Source organism: Leuciscus leuciscus, assembly GCF_965113295.1.
Source record: "Leuciscus leuciscus genome assembly, contig: SUPER_11_unloc_5, whole genome shotgun sequence".
In the NCBI taxonomy this organism is placed as follows: domain Eukaryota; kingdom Metazoa; phylum Chordata; class Actinopteri; order Cypriniformes; family Leuciscidae; genus Leuciscus; species Leuciscus leuciscus.
Window position 1 is genome coordinate 325,487 of NW_028118542.1, and position 21,615 is coordinate 347,101.

The 21,615-nt window shown below is 37.4% G+C and overlaps 1 pseudogene across 1 annotated transcript in view; it reads right to left on the reverse strand.

The window, feature by feature from the left end:
* LOC309510221 (NACHT, LRR and PYD domains-containing protein 3-like) overlaps positions 1 to 21,615 on the reverse strand; it is a 343,190-nt pseudogene that overhangs the window by 308,549 nt on the left and 13,026 nt on the right. The window contains exons 6-9 of the transcript XR_014211802.1: positions 19,756 to 19,929; positions 14,492 to 14,662; positions 4,287 to 4,457; positions 426 to 601 (exon numbers count right to left, since the gene is read on the reverse strand). The product of XR_014211802.1 is annotated as an NACHT, LRR and PYD domains-containing protein 3-like (transcript). The remainder of the gene's footprint in view (positions 1 to 425; positions 602 to 4,286; positions 4,458 to 14,491; positions 14,663 to 19,755; positions 19,930 to 21,615) is intronic.

Below are 21,615 nucleotides of genomic sequence, written 5' to 3' on the forward strand. Positions count from 1 at the left end.
ACTGCGGAAAAAAAGACACCTACATCTTGGATGCCCTTGAGGTAAGCTAAAACATACCAAAAATGAATTTCAAAGTGAACTATCCCTTTAAAGAGTTAAAAGGAATAGTCAAACATTCGCTCACAATTAATGATCCACAGATATCATTAAAACCTTTTCATTCATGGAGTCAGATGAAATAACCAGAGAATACATATTCAGATGTATTGCATTTAAACAAAAAATACTTTGCCTCGAGAAAAGGACAGTAACACGTTAAGACCTTCCGCGCTGGTCGGATGCCGGACTTTGGGCCGATTTAGCGTGAGCTTACAAATCACTTACAGTTCAATAAGCTCAATAACACAGCAGCAGAAAAAGGCTGAACATTTCAAATATAGGAGACTTTACATTGTGTTTCATGTGTGAGTCATATATGATCTTACCCCAGTGTCTCCAGTTTACAGTGAGGATCCTCCAGTACAGCAGAGAGCAGATGAACTGATTCTCCTAGTTTATTCACAGACAGATTCAGATCTCTCAGGTGTGAGGGGTTTGATCTCAGAGCTGAAGCCAAGCCAGAGCAGAACAACCTTCATCTGTGACTCCACAACCCCACAACCTGTAGAGAACAATGACACACTCTTCACTCTCTCAGCTCAGATCAGATCAGTTTAACACAAGGGTCCGCAGCCGTACTGCAGGGGGTCCGTCAATTAATGCTTGATCACAAATCATTTTTTGTAAAAAAATTAAAACATGGGTAAAAAACATCACAAAGTCAAATTTAAATATAAGCACTCTCAAACGAATGCAAGATCTTCCTCAAACAACCTTCATCTGTGACTCCACAATATTTCAACCTGTAGAGAACAATGACGCTGTGTAAACAATGTGTAAAATGACCATTTTATTAAAGATTGCAATGTGTGATGTGATTTGAATGTAGTGACAAGCAATGCCACTATATTCTACACTGCTTTATAAAGGATGCCGGTTCTCCATGAACTTGAGGAGAAACTGAGGGACAAATACCATGCAGTGCTGTAACTATGGAGTGATAAAGAGATAACATTAATAACACCTGAAGTGTAACTTTATCAATTAAATGTACTATATTTTAGTTCAATAATATTAATTTAATATTTTGAAGATATTTTTGTTTCTAAATATTTGTCCAATAATGATCCATTAATGGCCATTTAAAATAATATTTTTTTCTAATATTTGTATTACTTATATTACAATTAGATTTCATGCTTAGCATTTAGCATGCTAATATATGCTATTGCTAATTAATAGTTTCGTAGCAATCTAATACAATCTTATAACTCAGTCATGTGACACAAATATAAGAAATTGAATGAATTAATCCAGTTAGGGAACCATATTAAAATCACTTTAAAACTTCTTCATTGGGTTACTTGGAAATGACTTGATTCCACGATGTTGACATTATGTGAACAAATGATCTTTGTTGAACTTAATTGGTTCATGTGGAACTGATGTGCATGATTCAATCATTTAAATCCAACACACTTTTTCAGTGCAATGTTTTCTGTATTTTAAAAAGAATTTTGGATTTACTGTAAATCCCTCTGGTCCTCTTCGTTTAGGGGTCACACTTGGCTCCTTCGCTGTCAAAAGTGACCGAAGCCTTAAAATGTCTTTTTTTTTTTGCATTTTTTTTTTTTCAGGAAAACCAATGTAATATATTTTTGTTCAATAATATTTTTTTATTATTATTTCGAATTTAGAAAGGTTTCTATGGTACTACTAAAAAAAATTATGAGCATTTTGTTCCATTAGAATTCATATTTTTATTTGTATTATTATTATTTTTCAATAAATGCAACATGTCACATTAGTGCAGGCCTTTAAAATCCATTTTTTGAAGTGAGAAAAGCGTCATCCAGTGGCGTTAAAAAGTAAAAACTTGTGTAATGTCGTGTAACCGCCTGTAGGCTGTACTGTTGCTCCCTATATAAATACATAGAGAGGCTTTTTGATTCCCATTGTTTTTTTTAGACATGATTTCTCCATTTTATTAGTTTTTTTTATTTTATTTAGATATATATTTAGACATTCTAAAAGACTATTTTTTTTAAGGTTTAGATATTTTTGTTACATAAGTATCAGGTTTTGCATTATGATTACAATCAAACAATAATGTTTGGTTAGAAAAGGAACACAATGCAAGCATTTTTGTTAATCAGTATTTGATAATTAAAAAAATCTAACAAAATAAGGGATGGATAGTGATAATTCAAAACACTTTATACAGACATTTTGCAATTAATTGGTATTTTATTCAGTTTAATTCTATAAATGGTAATAAAACTTCAGAAGGAAACAGCAATTATGATCTATCAGCAAAAACAATAAAATAACAACAGCAAACAATCATTATCAAACTGTAGGTTAAAAAACAGGAATAAAAATGTAATTATAATAATAAATATTATTTTAACTATGTACATACAAACTGTAATTATTTTATGTATTGTTGCATATGCAGCAGATATCAGGAACACCTATTAGGCTAAAATAAGACCAAACAATTATTATTATTATTTGTGTGTGTGTGTGTGTGTGTGTGTGTGAGAGAGAGAGAGAGAAAGAGAGAGAGAGAGAGAGAGAGAGCGAGAGAGAGAGAGAGAGAGAGAGAGAGAGAGAGAGAGAGAGAGTGAGCGTGTGCATTTGAGCGAGAGTCTCTTTTGTATTTTTTAATTTATTGATTTTATTTCGCATATTCTCAAAGTTTGCTGTTGCAGTCTTACCAGTTAATTTCTTTGTGTGTGTGTGTGTGTGTGTGTGTGTGTGTGTGTGTGTGTGTGTGTGTGTGTGTGTGTGTGTGTGCATTTGAGCGAGAGAGTCTCTTTTGTATTTTTCTTCATTTATTGATTTTATTTTGCATATTATCAAAATTTGCTGTTGCAGTCTAACTAGTTCATTTCTCTCTGTGTCTGTGTGTGTGTGTGTCTGTGTGTCTGTGTGTGTGTGTGTGTGTGTGTGTGTGTGTGTGTGTGTGTGTGTGTGTGTGTGTGTGTGAGAGAGAGAGAGAGAGTGAGTGTGTGTGTGTGTGTGTGGGAGGGGGGGGGGGGTCTTATTTGCACTCTTGATGTTTTAGAGTGTCACTCCTTCATTGCTGTGCACTTTTTTTCTGCACAGCGGCTGATTTGTAGTTTGTACCACCAAAAGTTTCTCTGAGTTTTCGTATTTCCCATTCATTTCCTGTCGGTCATTTTTGAAGGAACCAAGTGTGACACTTTTTTTTTTTTTTTTTTTTACGACCCTTTACCATATCCGAATCATGTCTATGATTATTTTGTGTGTGTTCACAAAGCTAATACAACAAACAAGTGTCATCCCATTCAGATGAAGCAAAACAATTAAATTAAAAACGTGTTCGGTCATTTTTAAACCGAAGAGGATCAGAGAATGTCAACATTGAAAAGTGGAAGATTAATCAATTTATTAAAGAAATGTTAATTATTAGAAACCTTTTTGTCCCTGATATTATTATTTTTTTTCTATTTCTATTTCTTTTTCCTTTTTTTATATTGTGCTCTGTTCTTTAGGACATTTATTATAGTTTTGTTTTGTCTTATTGTAATGATATTTACTGCAATACAAAACTTTACTTCCGCATTCCTCGATTCCTATGGAAGTCTGTGGGTGTTGTAACTCTGTCAGTTCAAAAACACTGTTGTTTTAATATAACATTTATACTTTGTGTATTTGTGTAATGTTTTGTCTTGTTTGTGATGTGGAGTAATTATATATATATACTATATAGTACTGTGCAAAAGTCTTAGGCATGTTAATCATTTTTCTGGGGGGGTATTAACATGCCTAAGACTTTTGCACAGTACTGTATATACTGGGGAGAACATTTATGTTTTAGGATTAGCATGTTTAATCAAGCATTGGCTCACCTGTGATGTTCACTGATTTAACTGAATATTTATTTATTGTGCATTTGGACTGAAGTAAGTATTACTTGTAATTTATTGTTTAACTGAGTGTCTATGAATCACACATAAAATACTGGTTTTGGTTTTCCTGGTCAAACTATAATTGTACAGAAAATGAGCTCTCAATGAAATGTATTCATTTGTCTCTCATTTGTGTTGTGTGGATGTGTAATTGTTTGGTTGGACTCCTTCTTCAGACCCGAAAACAAGCTAGAGTTTAACAAGCAAAGTTGGTGATCATTGAGTAAAAAAGTTAAAAACTATTAAATAACTAATACATAATATATTTACCCAGGACAAAATATGTGTTTATCAGAGAGTTCATCTTACCCCAGTTTCTCCAGTTTACAGTGAGGATCCTCCAGTACAGCAGAGAGCAGATGAACTGAATCTCCTAGTTTATTCTCAGACAGATTCAGATCTCTCAGGTGTGAGGGGTTTGATCTCAGAGCTGAAGCCAGAGCAGAACAACCTTCATCTGTGACTCCACAATCCCTCAACCTGTAGAGAACAATGACACACTCTTCACTCTCTCAGTTCAGATCAGATCAGTTTAACACAAGGGTCCGCAGCCGTACTGCAGGGGGTCCGTCAATTAATGCTTGATCACAAATCATTTGTTAAATTAAAAAAATAGTAAAAAACATCACAAAGTCAAATTTAAATATAAGCACTCTCAAGCAAATGCAAGATCATCCTCAGTTGATTCTGTAATAATATCATACTGGCAAACTCTCAAGTGTGTTTTTGTGTTTGAGCTCTGGAGAACGTCAAATGTTTTTACAGCGGTGAGTAATGTAGCCAATCACAGTCATGTTTGTGGGTCTATTGAACGCAGCCAATCAGAGGTGTTTCATTTTGTCAGAATCCACTCACCGAGATATAAAGGCCCTGTCCTAAATGGTACACCTCACTTTCAGTCTTGTAGACTTACAATGGCTTCTGCGTGCCCATTAAGTCCATAGGGTGTCCCATTTAGTAGTTTTAGGTTTCAGAAGGGTACTCACGAGCGCCCCTCTGCGGTTGATATGTGCTCTAAATGCGCACTGAAGCGATCGAGCTCCACAGCAGACTTGTTCACGACAGTCAAAGCGGCGTTACGTCAGGAAAGTGCGGACTCAGAGGAAGACCGCGAGTGTTTAGGGTGCCATTTGTGACAGGGCCAAACTCACAATTGCGTGACATAAATAGCAATTGCAAGAAAAAGTCCGAATTGCGAGTTTATACCTTGCAATTCTGAGGGGAAAAACAGTCAGAATTGTGAGATAAAAAGTCACTGTTTAACATGTTCAAACAAATAATGTAGCAAAATGATCATTCAAATGTTATTTTTCTTAATTGCATTTACACCCACAGTTAAGACACTTGCGATTGCATTTTCATTAAATGTCCCGCAATGAATGAAGCAAAATTCAATGTGCAAATTGAAAATGCATTCCGCCGTCAATCACTGCGTGAAGTTGGCCCCGCCCCCGCCCCCTCCCCCTCCCCCTCCCTCCCTGTCAATGACTGTGTGAAGTTGGCCCCGCCCCCTCCCTCCCTGTCAATGACTGTGTGAAGTTGGCCCCGCCCCCTCCCTCCCTGTCAATCACTGTGTGAAGAGAGAGAGATTTATTTATCCTTTCGGAAATGTGTTCTACACCATACAGCATCGGTTTCCAACAGGGGGGTCGCGGCCCACAAGGGGGCCTCAGCGAGCTCTGTGGGGGGTCGCGTCATATTTTGAAAAGTTTTGAGCAATTTGCATTAAATAAAAGTCCTTAACTTTTTTTCTGTTCAAAATTTATATAATGAGCGAGTTCATCATGAATCCATTTTGCAGTGTTTTTGTCTTATCCTGAATCACTATGGTACACCTATAATAAGTGATTACATAGGGACTATTTTACCCTGGTTCGGATCGCTGCCGCTGCGGAGTAGCCCAGTACCTGCGTGACTCGTCATAGACGCACACAGAGAGAGAAGTAGTTCCGGCTACAATGTTCTTCCGAAAGACGCATTATTCTATTAATAAACACAAGTTTATCATCACTCGCTATAGCGCCAAAAGCCTCAAAAATAAAGCCTCACATTGATAAAGCCTCACAAATAACATGCAAGTATTGAGGCCCCAGACAGAAGTCATTTAGTAATAGCCTATATTCATTCTTTTTTTACCTACACACAGGTGTGAAAACTGATATTTTTATTGCATTTAAAATAGGGCAAATTTATAGGCTACTCCTAGGCTTACATTTTTAAATTACAAAGGGCCTACTAATGTTTTTGTTATTGTATTTTCAATATTATAGGCTATTATTTGTGCATAAACATATCTGTTTATAGTAAACATACCGTTTGCTTGAAAACAACATATTTTGTCATCCTTGCTGCAAGCTTACAAGAGCGATAATATAATTAAATGTGAAGGGGGGCCCTAAAATATTTTCTTGGGTAAAAGGGGGTCTCAGACAAAAAAAGGTTGGGAACCCCTGCCATACAGTACGTCTGATACATTTATACATAAGACAACAAGACAGTTGACAAGACAGAATTCCAAACAAAATATACAACAACATTTCCCTCTCCCCAAACACCCCCACCCTACCACACCCACACCCATACACAACATCAGGACAGAAGACTCAAACCCCACTACACATAACTAGGATAATAAAGTGCAGTTGTGCATACTGTAACAGTCAAGCTGGAAAGAAAGTGCATGATGCTATTTAAAGTGCTGTCCTGCAGGTAAGTTCTTATTCATAAGTGTAATGTAGTTGGAATGAATGACTTACTGGCTCGATTAGTTTTGAAAGAGGGTAACCTAATCCTCCTCCCTGATGGCAACACCTCATATGCCTGGTGTAGGGGGTGTGACATATCTCTATTAATTGCTTGACCTTTCTTCAACACCCTTCTTTCACAGGTAATAGCCATACTGTCTAGTTTTTTCCCTGCAACCTTGCTAGCCAAGTTAACTATCTTGCTCAGTCTGTTTTTATTGGTCACTGACAAAGAGAAATACCAGGCAACACAACAAAAAAGTAGAATGCTCTCCACAAATGAGTGATAAAAAAGTAACATCATATCACTATCCACTCTAAATTGTCTTAGTCTCCGCATAAAATGCAGCCTCTGCAGCCCCTTTTTATAGTATAACTGTTCCATTGCAACTTATTATCTATTATTGTCCCTAAGTACTTGTACTCGGCTACAATCGCAACATCCTCTTCATTTATAACCAAACACTGATGGGGCTGGCTCCCAATTCTGTAATCTATTATTATTTCCTTTGTTTTCTTTATATTTAGATGAAGATAGCTGGACCTACACCAATCTGCAAATTGATCCACCCAGGCCCTGTAGTTGGTCTCATCACTATTCTGTATTAACCCCACTATTGCTGTATCATCTGCAAATTTTATTGTAAGATGCTCAGGTGTATTACTTCTACACTCATTAGTGTAAAGAGTGAACAATACTGGTGAGATGACACTGCCCTGTGGGGATCCTGTATTGGTCATAATCGGGGAGGACACAGCCTCATTTACCCTAACACACTGTGTTCTCTCCGTCAGAAAGGACTCAACCCACCTTATAATGTTAGGATTTACCCCTAACTGCCCCAGCCTCTCCATCATAATGTGGGGCCTGATGGTGTTGAAGGCGGAGGAAAAATCTATAAAGAGAACCCGGACATATCGTTTGGGCTTATCCAGATGGCAATAGATATTATGGAGCATATACAGAAGGGCATCATCTGTGCTCCGCTTGTTTCTATAGGCAAACTGTAAAGGGTCGATATTACATTGCACATCATTTAGAATATGTCTCAGAACAATTCTCTCTAGGCTCTTCACCACGATTGATGTTAGGGCGACTGGACGATAATCATTTAAATCAGCTGGTCTTGCTACCTTAGGTACTGGTACTATGAGCGAGGACCTCCAGGCTTTAGGAATGTAATGTGTATCTAATGACTTTTGAAAAAGCTGGCAGAAAATGAGGCTAAGTTGTTCACTACACATTTGCAAAACCCTACCACTTATTTGATCTGGGCCTGGTGCTTTTTTAGAATCAATTTTATTAAAAACTCTACGCACCTCATCCGCTGTAATAGTTGGAGGAGTACCATACTGTAACTGCTGTCTAATGGCATCACGCTCCAGGAGAAAGTCTGATGTTTCGAAACGTGCATAAAAACCATTCAGTTCATTTGCAAATGCTTGATCATCTCCATTTGCATCTATGTGCCTTTTCTTCTCTTCCTTCCCTATCATTGTATACATCCCTTGCCATGCATGTTTCAGGTTATTCCCCCTCATTTTCACCTCAATCTGCCGTTTATATTTCTGTTTACAGTCATTTGTTATCTGTCTAATCTCCTTCTGAATTGCTTTCATTTTAAGCCTGTCTCCCTGCTCAAAAGCTCTCCTTTTCCTGTGCAGTGCAACTTTTAATTCTTTATTTACCCAGGGTTTGTCATTTGGAAATACCCTAAAAGTTTTTTTCTAGGATTATACAGTCCACACAGAACCGAATATAGTCAGTCACCACTAAAGTCAACTCTTCCAAATTCTTACTAGTGTGCACGAAAATGTCCCACACAGTACAATCAAAACAGCCTCGAAGGCGTTCAACAGACTCATTAGTCCACTATTTAACTGTCTTTATCTCCGGTTTGCTGGTCTTGAGCTTTTGTTTATACTGCGGGACAAGCTGGAAGAGGGCCTGGAGACTGCAGTAGTACGGAAGGCCAGGGCGAAACAGGCAGTGCAGGAGACCAGGACGGAGCAGGCAGTGGAGGCGACCAGGGCGGAGACGACCCTTCAGGCGGCCAGGGCGAAACAGGCAGTGCAGGAGACCAGGACGGAGCAGGCAGTGCAGGAGACCAGGGCGGAGCAGGCAGTGCAGGAGACCAGGGCGGAGCAGGCAGTGCAGGAGACCAGGGTGGAGCAGGCAGTGCAGGAGACCAGGGCATTGTGATCCGAGTCTCCGAGGGGTGGTTTTGCATAGCCCTTATAAGCGTCTTTAATATTCCCAAAGCATAAATCGAGTGTTTTATCCCTCCTTGTCGGGCATTCGACGTATTGATAGTAATTGGGCAATACGCTTTTGATTGAGCATCCATTAAAGGGTTAGTTCACCCAAAAATGAAAATTCTGTCAGTAATTACTCACCCTCATGTTGTTCCAACCGCGTAAGACCTTCGTTCATCTTCGGAACACAAATTAAGATATTTTTGATGAAATCTGAGAGCTGATAACTTCTCCGTAGGCTGCTAGGTGGCCCAAACTTGCTGGCCCAGAAAAGTTATTAAAGAGATCGTTAATATAGTCCAAGTGACTACAGTGGCTCAATATATCAAGCGACGAGAATACTTTTTGTGTGCAAAAACAAACAAAAATAACGACTTTATTCCACTATTCATTTCCTTCTCTCTGGGCCACTAGTTGGTTCGCGTAGTGTTTTTGCGCTGCACGTCACACACATGACCAGCGTCGGCCAATAGTGAGCCTACGTGGTGACGTGTAACACAGACGCACTGCGCAAAAACACTTACGAGGCCCAGAGAAAAGGAAATGAATAGTGGAATAAAGTCGTTATTTTTGTTTGTTTTTGCGCACAAAAAGTATTCTCGTCGCTTGATATATTGAGCCACTGTAGTCACGTAGACTATATTAACGATCTCTTTAATAACTTTTCTGGGCCAGCAAGTTTGGGCCACCTAGCAGCCTACGGAGAAGTTATCAGCTCTCAGATTTCATCAAAAATATCTTAATTTGTGTTCCGAAGATGAACGAAGGTCTTACACGGTTGGAACAACATGAGGGTGAGTAATTACTAACAGAATTTTCATTTTTGGGTGAACTAACCCTTTAAAGTCTCCGAGCACAAACTTCGGTGCATCAGGTGCCATGTTTTCTAGTTTAGCCATTGTGTCGTAGATCCTATTTGCCGCGACCTTAGTATTAGCGTGGGGATGAATATATACCACAGTGACAAACACCTGACCAAATTCCCTAGGTAGATAGTAAGGTCTTACCGACAGCGACAATAGCTCAATATCCTCCGAGCAATGGGAGTCTCTTACGGTGTAGTTTTTACACCATCGCTCATTTATATAAACACACACCCCCCCTCCCATTCTTTTGCCGGTTACCTGTGCATCACGGTCCAGTCTAATCGGGTCGCTAAACCCTGTGATCCTGAGTGTTGAGTTATCAGTCGTGTCTTTAAGCCATGTTTCCGTGAAGCACAACAGACAACTTTCCCGATACTCTGAGAGGTTCCTCACAGCGTTCCGTAGCTCCGTAAGTTGCTTCACCAAGGAGCGGTTCTTAGCCAGGATGACCGTAGGTAGAGGTGGCTTGCTCCCCCGTGCGCGAACTCTACGCCGTACGCCTCCTCGCCGGCCTCTTTTCCTCGGTGATGTGGATGTCCGTGTACACTCATCTGGCAGATCGACTGGAAAGTTTCCGCTATGCAGATCCCTTAGTTGCCAGAGTTGATCCCGGGTATAATGTAAAATCCCATATGTTGTGGCGGCGGCCGATGCATAGCTTCCCCGACTCAGTGAAAGGACTGTTAACAGCAACAGGTGAATCGCCAGGACGATAGACAAAAACTGCGTAACAAAACGCATCTTGACTTTGTTGGCTCGCTTCTGACTTAACAACCAAACTTTCAAAGCGTGTAGTTCGAGGTTTATGTGATGAAAAACGCTTACATATAACCCATAAAACAAACAAACATTTCAGACGTGCTGTAGGCACTCGTCGCCACAGTGCAGCGCCGGAAGTGAAGTTGGCCCCGCCCCATCTAACCGTTCTAACCTGTGTAGTAGTAGTACTGATAAATAGTAATAAGTAATTATTGATGAATAATTATTTACATAAATGTGATGCTTAAGTTATCCTAGTTTCTCTCTACAAAATAGTACATTTTACAACATTTTAAATCACATGATTTTAAACCTAAATTTGATGGATTAATAGCATGTGGTCACCGCAAGTATTATTTTTTTTTTTTATACGTGTATACAGAACATTTTAAAATTAAGCCATTTTATTTTATTCAGGTCATATTTGCTGTTGAGTGGAAGCAAAAATTAGTCAAGTAATTGTCTCTGTAATGTTAATCCTAAAGCTACAATAAAATATGGTCTGTAAACAACCAGTACACATTCAAGGGAAAATGCAAAAATAATAACAGCATCAAGAAAAGAAATCTTGTCAGATGTCCAAAAAAAGAAAGAAAAAAAAAGCTTTAAGATATTTTGTCTGGTAAGAGTTCCTTCGTTAATGGCAAATTTTTCCACAGTGATCTGTACATAAGGTTCCTCTTAATTTGCTGTTCAGTGTCTGCAGGACAAGCAAAAAAAAAAAAAAAAAAAAAAAAATCATCACTGATCAACTCTCTTCTAGTGCGCATGCATATATGACGTCACCAAACACACCACCGCGCATGCGCGTAACAGCGTCCAGTACGTGTTGGATCTGATCCAGCTATACGTCATCGTGCTACAGGCTGCAGAGAGGACTTCTTGAGAGTAGTCGAGTGCAGGCGGGGAGGAGCTGCAAATGGACACGTGAAGTCGGACACTTTCTGGTTCCCGTAGTGACCGCTCACGTGGTGTTTGCATACTTTACCACAGCTGAAGTGAAATAAATTCAATATTTGCCAAATAATACACAGATGTTTCAGAGACATTTTCATTCAATACTTTATGTACTGCTTCATACAGCGTCTGTTTGAACAAGAATAAAGTTCAACATAAACTTCTATCAATGAAGTAGAGTCTACGTTTTTTAATCAGTTTTAATTTGATAAACATGACACAATATAACATCGCAACTACATGAAAAGAGTGTTTACTGTTATAAAAAACTGATTTGTGAGCTTTAGAGGAACTAAAGGTTTTCGAATAAACACGAAACACACGTGATCGTTGTCATGCGGTGAATCCGGCCAATCGTGGAACAGCTGTGTCGTTATCAGAGCTCGTGCAGCCGCTCTTGAGAAGCTGCGCTGGCTGAGTTCTCCGGCTACTCTCGAATCGCTCTCGCGGTACTTTGATGGCATACGTCACAGTCACATGGCGTCGGCACTTTATCAAGTCGGACAAAATTTCTAACCGGCATGCACTGCTTCAAGTCAGCCGCCGATCGGTCTGCGCAGACCTGCATGAAGTCGAACAAGCCTTGTGTGAAGTTGGCCCCGCCCCCTCCCCCCCTGTCAATCACTGCGTGAAGTTGGCCCCGCCCCCTCCCACCCTGTCAATCACTGTGTGAAGTTGGCCCCCCCGGTGACGTCATCATCTATAAGTCCTCCTGGGAAGTCGTGTTTACGACGGCAGTGCGTTCAAGTCACTTTCGTCAGAATAAGATGGCGGTGTACTTTCTCTTAATTAATTACATATAAATACAGCAAGATTCTTAAACTAGTTCTAGAAAATGAAGAACAAAGAAATGTGCATCCGGTGTACTTTGTTTTTTTATATTTTTCATTAATTTATGAAGCCACTGCAAACTTAAAATATGTTAAAATATGTATTCAATTTACATATTAAAACTAGTGTATGAAATGGCAAATGTAAATAATATAATTAAATTTTTATTTTAATTTTGCACCAAACGTTGCACAAATGTAATGGAAAACGTAAATTTAAATACAGAAATGCATTGCCATTTTACATATTACATTTCAAATTGAATATTGCTACCCATATGCTTCCATAGAACACAAAACAATGATGATGATGCATAATAACGCCAGCGTTGTGGATACACTTACCCAAAACCCTCCATAACTTTTCCATTAATTTCACATTTTATTTGTATAGCGCTTTTCACAATACATATTGTTTCAAAGCAGTTTTACAGAAAATGCACATCTACATTACAATTTAGAGTGATCTGTTATCAGAGGTGACTGTGTGCAAGTTATGTATTTCAGAAATTTACATATACAAATCACACAGTTAACTAATAATGTTTTAATTTTATTTACTTTATAACTGGCACTTATTTGGAAAAAAATTGTTGAATGGCAAATAAATAAATGACGGACTTTTATTATGTAAGCTTTATTTTACACCTCAACCGACAAGGGAATTTATAGTCATATTTATAGTGTTAATATTAATTTGCGAGTCCACAAACTCATTCTCTTAAATGGCTTGGGTCTGCAGAGCATTCACAGCGTACAGTATACGGACTGAATGCCCCTGACCTGAAGCTTTTATATCAAGACCATTTTCATGTTTATCATTTATTTCTATTATTTGCGTTGCCTTATAACTTCATGCTTACAGTTTAACACATATGTGTTTATTACCACAACAGTAAATAAGTGTCTTTAGAAATGTTATAATATATATTATAATGAAAAAGACTAATAAAATTGTCTCTTCATATTAAATGGATAACAATATATGTCTGGACACTTGAAAAATGTGTAATAATGGGGTCTATAAAACTTAAACATTTAATGATTTATAAGCATTTCACATATTTCTACACTAATTATACAAAACTATTCTGCCAGTGCACCATACTGTACAAATGAACTAGATCAATGTTCATTCTTGTCTGAAACTTTGGAGGAGACAAATATGAAACCACCAGTATGAAGGGCCGTATAGGAAACAATTATTGAAAAGCCTCAACACTAGTGAAACAAAAAACATTGATCAACCTTGGTGAAATTCATTCATACGCATTACTGAAATAAGAAGAGATTTCGGTAGTTGATGATGGCTAATTTCCCTTGAAAAGGAAGTTGTGTGTCCGCACTTCTGTTTAATTTGGCGCGTTTCACAAACTCTTTTAAGCAATGTCTGTTAGTTGTAACGAGTTGTATGGGAAGCCAAACACACCAACAGTGGGACGAAACGGAGCGGTGTTACAGAGCTCGTGCCGTGCTGACATCATCGGTGCGGCTCAATGGACCGAGCTGTGTGACCGACTCGACATCGCAGGGAGGACGTGTTTGCTAGCGAAACCGAATGGACAGCGCAAACTAATCTCACCAGCGCAGCGCTGACCATGTTACTTTATTCATTACTGCTCCGCAGAAGTTCAGGTATTTTCCCTGCATATAAGATAATGAAGATCAGCATGAAGTTATTACATTTCTTTTGCTTATTATCTTTCATATTAGTACATTAGTAGTGTTTGAAAAGCTACTTTGAATTTATTTATTTTTGTAGCCACGGAAAGAGCCGTTCAAAGCAGAAACTTCAACGATTAAGGACTGTGCAGTGCCGGGGGAACTATAGGATCAGATTATTGTTATTAAATTATTAAATAAATAAATTAAAATTATTGAACATAATGAATATAATGAAATACTCACTAAATTGAAAGGATATATTTTAAAAAGAATGTAAAAATGAACACTAATACCAGATCATGAGATTAGACATTTGTGTACACCTGTGATTTCTGTGCTGAGATTTAGTGTTTACAGAACATTTTACAAGCTAATTTTAGTCCTAAAATTCTTACTGAGGACAAAGACATGTGTGACAATCAGAGAGACAATCTTACCTCAGTGTGTCCAGTTTACAGTGAGGATCCTCCAGTACAGCAGAGAGCAGATGAACTGAATCTCCTAGTTTATTCCCCCACAGATCCAGATCTCTCAGGTGTGAGGGGTTTGATCTCAGAGCTGAAGCCAGAGCAGAACAACCTTCATCTGTGACTCCACAATCCCTCAACCTGTAGAGAACAAGACACACTCTTCACTCTCTCAGTTCAGATCAACACGTACAAGCCACAATTCTACACAGACTATTAAATATGTCTAAATTTCAATTGGAGATTTATCAGTCATAAAAAAAAGAATAAAGAAATTCAAAAAGCTTTCAACACATGTGCTTCATAAATCCAACAGTTCTAAATGAGCTCAAACACAACTACACCTCTTCTCTGTGACAGACTCATCGTGAAGATGAAAGCACACAAGAGTATGGTAGGTTAACTACTGACTATAAGTAACTTTGTAACTACATGCCAACTTATTCTAACCCTAACCCTACTAGTCTACTAATAAATCTATTAACACTCCAATGGGAGTTAGTAGACATGTGCAACTGTACTGATAGTAAACAGAATGTGTTCAAGGGACCATTAAAATAAAGTGAAATCAATATGGTCAAACCTAAATTGATAATTATGACAACACTGTTGCTGACAGTGAACATACCATGAGGTTTTACTGGATATGCAGTGATTGTTTCTGTCTTCCTAATGCTACCTTCTGCCTCTCTGTTTTGCTCTTGCACACAATCTACTTCATGCCTTCTGTCCTCTGATTGATAGTTTATACTTTTTTTTTATCAAATAAAGTATTTTTTGCTGAGAAATGATTTATTAATGATTCATGATTTTTATAAATTAATGTAAGAAACATTTACTGGACTGAAGAAACTGGGTTTATTGATTATTCACCATTTGTTAATGTTAAAAATGTAATTCTTTTTACATTTTTTCATGTTAATATAAATGTCAAATATGACACAACAGGCTTTTGGGGAACATTTTCCATCTCTTAATTATTATTGATTTGCATTGAATTGCATATATGTGTCAGGCAGTGTTGGGAAAGTTCACTTTCTACATGAACTAGTTCAAAGTTCAGTTAACAATTTTTTAAATGAACTAGTTCAGTTCATAGTTCAAACTTCAAAATTTTGAACTAAAGTTCACAGTTCCAAAAAATGAACTAGTTCAGTTCTTTTTTTCCATATGTTGTGCGAGCTATTATTTTTCAAAATTATTGCCACAGCCCATATAAAACCACAGACAGCAATTATGTTATCAGTTTTAACACTGAAACTATGCGTCAGATTTCATCTTCATATCCAATTTTAAAATCCTTATCCAACCAGGTTTTACATAGCATTGAGGGTAGGGTTGCCAAATAAACAAATGCGGGACAATCGTGCATGGTTCTTTACAGGAAAATGAGGGACACTCAAAAATATTTGTAGGCTATAGGCTAGGCCAACATAACACAGTAGGCCTATATGTCATTTCAGGTTCGTATGCGTTTAAAAGGTTTTCAGACAACACATTTGTTTTGATTAAAGTCATATTACACACAAACCATAGTTTAAAATAATAGCATTTATCTGAAATAGAAAGCTTTTGTAATTATACACTACTTTTAAAGAAATTAATAGCCTACTTTTATTCAGCAAGTACATTTATAATGCTACGTTTTTTTATTTCGGATAAATTTACTTTGAACCTTTTATTTATCAAAGAATCCTGATTTTTTTTTTTTTTTTTTTTTTACATTAATAATAATTAATGTATAAATGTTTCTTGGTCAGCAAATCACATCAGTATATTATTCCCTCAGGATGATTTGATGCTTTCTTGCGTGGCTGGATGTATGTTGGACTCACAATAATCACGTTGTTTGAATTCGTTAAAACTGATTTGCCGAAATCAAAACCCAGTCGGACAGTGAAAGGGATTTGCCGTTAGCGCGAGTCCGGATCGAAGCGACCAGACAGCGGAGGATTCCGTGCGCAAATCAAACAATGATTTGTCCCAAAATAATAATTAATTCTCAATTTAGAGTTTGTTATTCGTATGGTCTGATCTCTGGGTCTGATGCGCGTGAGTGTGGACTGTGATTGGATGATGACCGGTGTCGTGATCAAGTGTTGCTGTTGTATCAGATTCAGTCATACATCAGTGGTTAGATCAGCGTCAATTAACGGGACAACGGAGGTTCCGAACGGGACAAATACATTTCTATAGAAATATTGCACCCTTTTGAACGAAGTTAAACTGAGAGAGCGTGCCGTTCACAGACACCAGAATGAACGAGTTCACAGTAACGTTCATCAGGCAGTAACAGAGTACGTTCAGTTCACGTTCGCCCAAAATATGAACGAGTTCATGAACTATCTATCGTTCAATGAACGCGTTCAGGCACAACACCGGTGTCAAGGTTTTAGACTTATGTTTGGCCACATAGATTATATATGTTCATTGTGTCTCTTGTTGGTTTTCAGTCTCTGTCATTATGTCTCCTGTGCCTTGTTCCCTGTTTGTGTATTTAAGTCACCCTTCTCCTGAGTACTTTTCTCAGTGTTTCCAGTGCCATGACCAAGTCTAGGTCATTCTCTTGCTGTGCCTCTTTTGGAGTTATCTAAATCTAATTTGTGTACCTGGTATGGTTCCTTTGTTTTGTTTAATTGACTTTTGCTCTTTGAAATTTTGAAATTTTGGAGTACTCACAGATCTTTTTGTGAACTTTTTTTCAAATTCCTTCTGGATTTACTTTGTGGACTTTTTGGATTTACTTTTTGGAACTGTTGTCAAACTATTTGTGGAAGTTTTTTGGAGTTTACTTTTTGGCTTTATCCTAGGAAAGTTTGGACGTTCCTTTTCATCAAATACAAGATTTGAAGATATTTCCCAGAACTGTCATCTGGTTTTCTGCATTTGGGTTCACCTTTTGACTGTGTTCAAGTTTTCACACTAGTCCTAACCCTGTGTTTCTGACAGTATGAGCCATAAAAGCGATGTATAAATATGATACTCAACAAAAAAACACACATGCATGCATATACAAGTTAGCATTGAGTATCACATTACACACACACACGGCTTTTATGGATCATATATGCAATTTTTAACATAAAAAAAATGGTTTATTAATAATCAATAAACCCCAGTTACTTCAGTCTAATAAATGTTTCTTACATTTACATTTATAAAAATAAAAACTTTCTGAGCAAAAGGACTTTACTTGAATTTTGTTTTTGTTTTTTAAGTATAAACTATCAATCAGAGGACAGAAGGCATGAAGAAGACTGTGTACACGATGTTTCTCAGCAAAGTTTTGGTCATATTGATCATTCATAGGCCCTAGAAATTTGCATATTAAATATGATACAGTAGGCTAATATATTCATAAACAGGCATTGTTCGACCGAATTTTACAAAGAATGTTTAAAGTTATGAGAGAATACATGTTTTAAAATTGTTATTAAAATGTTGTAACACGCATTGCCAAACAAACATTCTTTTTTCCAATTAATTTAAACTCCCAAAGGGGAAACGTATCCTGGGAGATACAAACATTTACAGGCAGATTATAGAAAATGTAAAAATTAAATCCATAAAATTTCAACATAAATATAATAAGCTAACACTTAACAACAACTATTTAACACGTTTCACTGAAGGCGGTTTAGTTTGAGATCTTTCACTTTTGAAAAAGTATTAAATCTCCTGATAAAAACACAGGCGAAGAAGAAGCAGAAACATGCAATATCATATGTGACCCGTGCTGGCAAAATGAGTCAGAATGCGTACAGGCTAATTCTGAGCTACAGGCAAAATGATCGAATTTGAGGTGTTCACAAAAATGAGTTCATTAAGCCCTCATCTAGTGATCCCAAGGGTCAAAATACCAATTAAACATTTTAAAAAGTATCTTTATTTGTATGTTTTCCTTTGTCCATGAAAAATGCAGTTTTCTCTGCTCGCTTCTCGACGACTGTGCTTTCCCTCAGCACAAGTTTGGTATTGTTTTAAAACGTCGCAATCCAACTTTGTGAATATTAATAGCGAATTCTCGATGGCATGAGTCTGAACCAATGAAATGTGATTTTCAAACTCATACTGATTTAAACAAAATGATTTTACTCACATTGACTGACACATCTGAAGCGTGCCTCAAAGACGCCTCAGACAGCGTGTGATCCCGATATACTCTTATACCTACACAGAATTACAGTGTTTCAAAATATCTGTCTTGGCGAGTATTCAAGCAAACATAATCTGCTATGTCTTAAGTGAACATTTGGTTAACTGTTGGGGAAAAACATCTGATGTGTAACATTATATTAGACCTGTGCAGTACAGTAGGTCTGAATATATAGGCTGTCTTTTTCATTAATTTTAATCAAACAATTGTGGTACCATGGGGGAAAAAAGTTGAATATATATTGTTCCTATAAATATTTGGTTTTGACTCGGTGGTGTGTGCCAAATTTGGTGTTATTACCCGAGATTTTAAGGTATGGTTGGTAGATGATTTTGTTTTGGAACCTTCAGAAAACTTTAACTCGATTTTTCTCAAAATTGACTTTGACTATTAAAGTCAAACAGGTGTAGCTCAGTCATGAAAATCTGCTCATTGCGACTCATTTTGCCAGAACGGGTCATATGTAAAATCACATATGCAGACGCATATGTAAAATCAAAACTGCCTAATGTTACTTAATGAAATGTCGACACTGGACGAGGTATAGGACTGTGTAGCGGTGGGGGTGTTGCTGGACTTTATCTACTCCATCTGTGTTTTGATAATCGTTCTGAATCCGATCCAGACGTAGTCTAAATATCTAATATCTAAAAATTCTTAAATCAAGATACATAAGCAATTTTTTCAGTATACAAGACTTAACATTTTAAGTTATTTTGCTTCTCAAGTAAATTTATCTTCAATTAAGAATACAAAAAAGAAAAGAAAACAAAAATACTGAGAAAGAAATTTTTTTTCTGCAGTGTAGCCCTAAAATTTACATCAGAGCATTTAGTCCAGGGTTCCTCAAATCCGGTTTTGAAGTGCCGCTGTCCTGCAGAGTTTATCTCCAACCCTAATTAAAGACGCCTGAACAAGCTAATCCATGTCTTCAGAGTTACAGGAAGGAGAGTTTTATCAGGGTTTGAGCTAAACTCAGTAAGGCAGCGGCCCTCCAGTGCCAGATTTGTGGAACCCTGATTTAGTCTTACAGAAGACAATAACATGTCTGACTATGATATACCGTAGATGATCTTACCAGAGTTTCTCCAGTTTACAGTCAGGCTCCTTCAGTACAACAGAGAGAAGCTTCACACCCGGATCTCGCAGTTTTCTATTATTCAGATCCAGTTCTCTCAGTTGTGAGGGGTTTGATATCAGAACTGAAGTCAGAGCAGCACAATCTTTCTCTGTGACTCCACAATCACTCAAACTGTAGAGAGATGAAAATCATACTTGGTAAACACTATGAACTGAAAACAAAAAGCAATAGAACATTTAGAAAAAATAGACAATTTGTAGATGGAGTAAAGAAAACATTGCACTTGGTCACCAATGGATGGCATTGTCTCAAAATTACTCAGGAACCTTGAGGTAATGGTGTCACAGATTACAATTGGAGAGAGTTAAGTGTGAATAAAAAACAAATGGGACATGGTGTGGACTCAGGATAACAAACTCTCAGTGTGCAAAAGAACAAGATTCTGAACAGACACGACATATACAACATAAAATTAAACCAACTAACTCCACGCTTTGCTCTATGTAAGACTGCATTATTGGGCTAGAATTCTTGGCCTCCCTTGCAGGTGAATAACCAATAAACATGCTATAAGAAAATGTTATTTTTTGTCTGTTGTTGCCAGGACTTTATATTACTGGATCAGTGATAAATCACTCTCTTTGTCTAGCGTGTAATGAAGACAAATTATTCCCCTGAAATTATTCCCATGACATGAATTTTACTACCATCAACTGATATCTCAACCATGAAAGCTTTTTTAAAAACAATATTTTGTGCTTTATTATGTCATATTATACACGTCATATTTATAGATTTTGACCTTTGCCTTTTTAGTCCAGTCTTTGGCTCTATCCAGTTGATGTTGTTTACCTCTATTATAAGAGTTGGGCTTTGTTAGTCTGTTTAAAATGTAATACTTAAAATTTTAATGAAAACCTTATCTAAGTTGTCAAGTTTCATTGTCAAATTTGCAACAATAAATAATTAACTTTTAACGTGGATCAAATCCATATCAATGGTTTAAGTACTAATTCATTTGTAACATTAAACTGGTTTGTTTTAAATGAATCCTCATGTTGAAGACATTGGCTGTCAGGTGCTTTAACACAAGTTTGAGTCAGCTTGTATTGTTTCCCAATCACATCTCCCCGTCATTATCACTGCATGAAAATTGGGATTTCCGACCCCGTAAACGGCCGTAAATCTCCCTAATTTTCGGCAGTTAATGACAATTTACAGCCTGTGAACGTCGCGTTCGTCTGTGCCGAATATTGTCGGAAACGAACCATGACGTATGCAGAGCGCTCGCGCCGGAGGTGTGAATGGCTCTAATTACCATATGAATAGCAGCTCCCGCCAGAGAAAGGCTTGAATTTCCTCACTCACTATTGGTTGAACCCACGTGGTTTAAACAAGAAAAATCACTCGTGATTGGTTGGTAGATCTGTTACTATTGGTCACCCTCGCTCATTATAAATTCAAAAAATTATAATATTCATATAAATGATGATACATAAATTATTTTTTTATATTCATAATATGCTATTCTGTGGTATATTCATGTCATTGTTAACCTATGGACTACACTATTATTACCATCAAGGACATGAATTTATAAAGGAAAGGAAAATTTGCCAGGGACATGCTGTTTATTCAAAGAAAGAGCTTTATTAGCACAAACACAAAACAATATACACCTATGTACAAAGCATAGATCATCTGCACACACAACAAATTGGAAGCTCAGTGTCTGTTTTCATCTTCGGAGCTGTAGGTGACTAGCGGCGTTCTCTCTGAATTCGATCCACTTCGAAAACGTCTGTGGTGCGTTGTCCTGTATTTAGGAGTCGCCTCTAATCTCGACTGCAGCGTAGC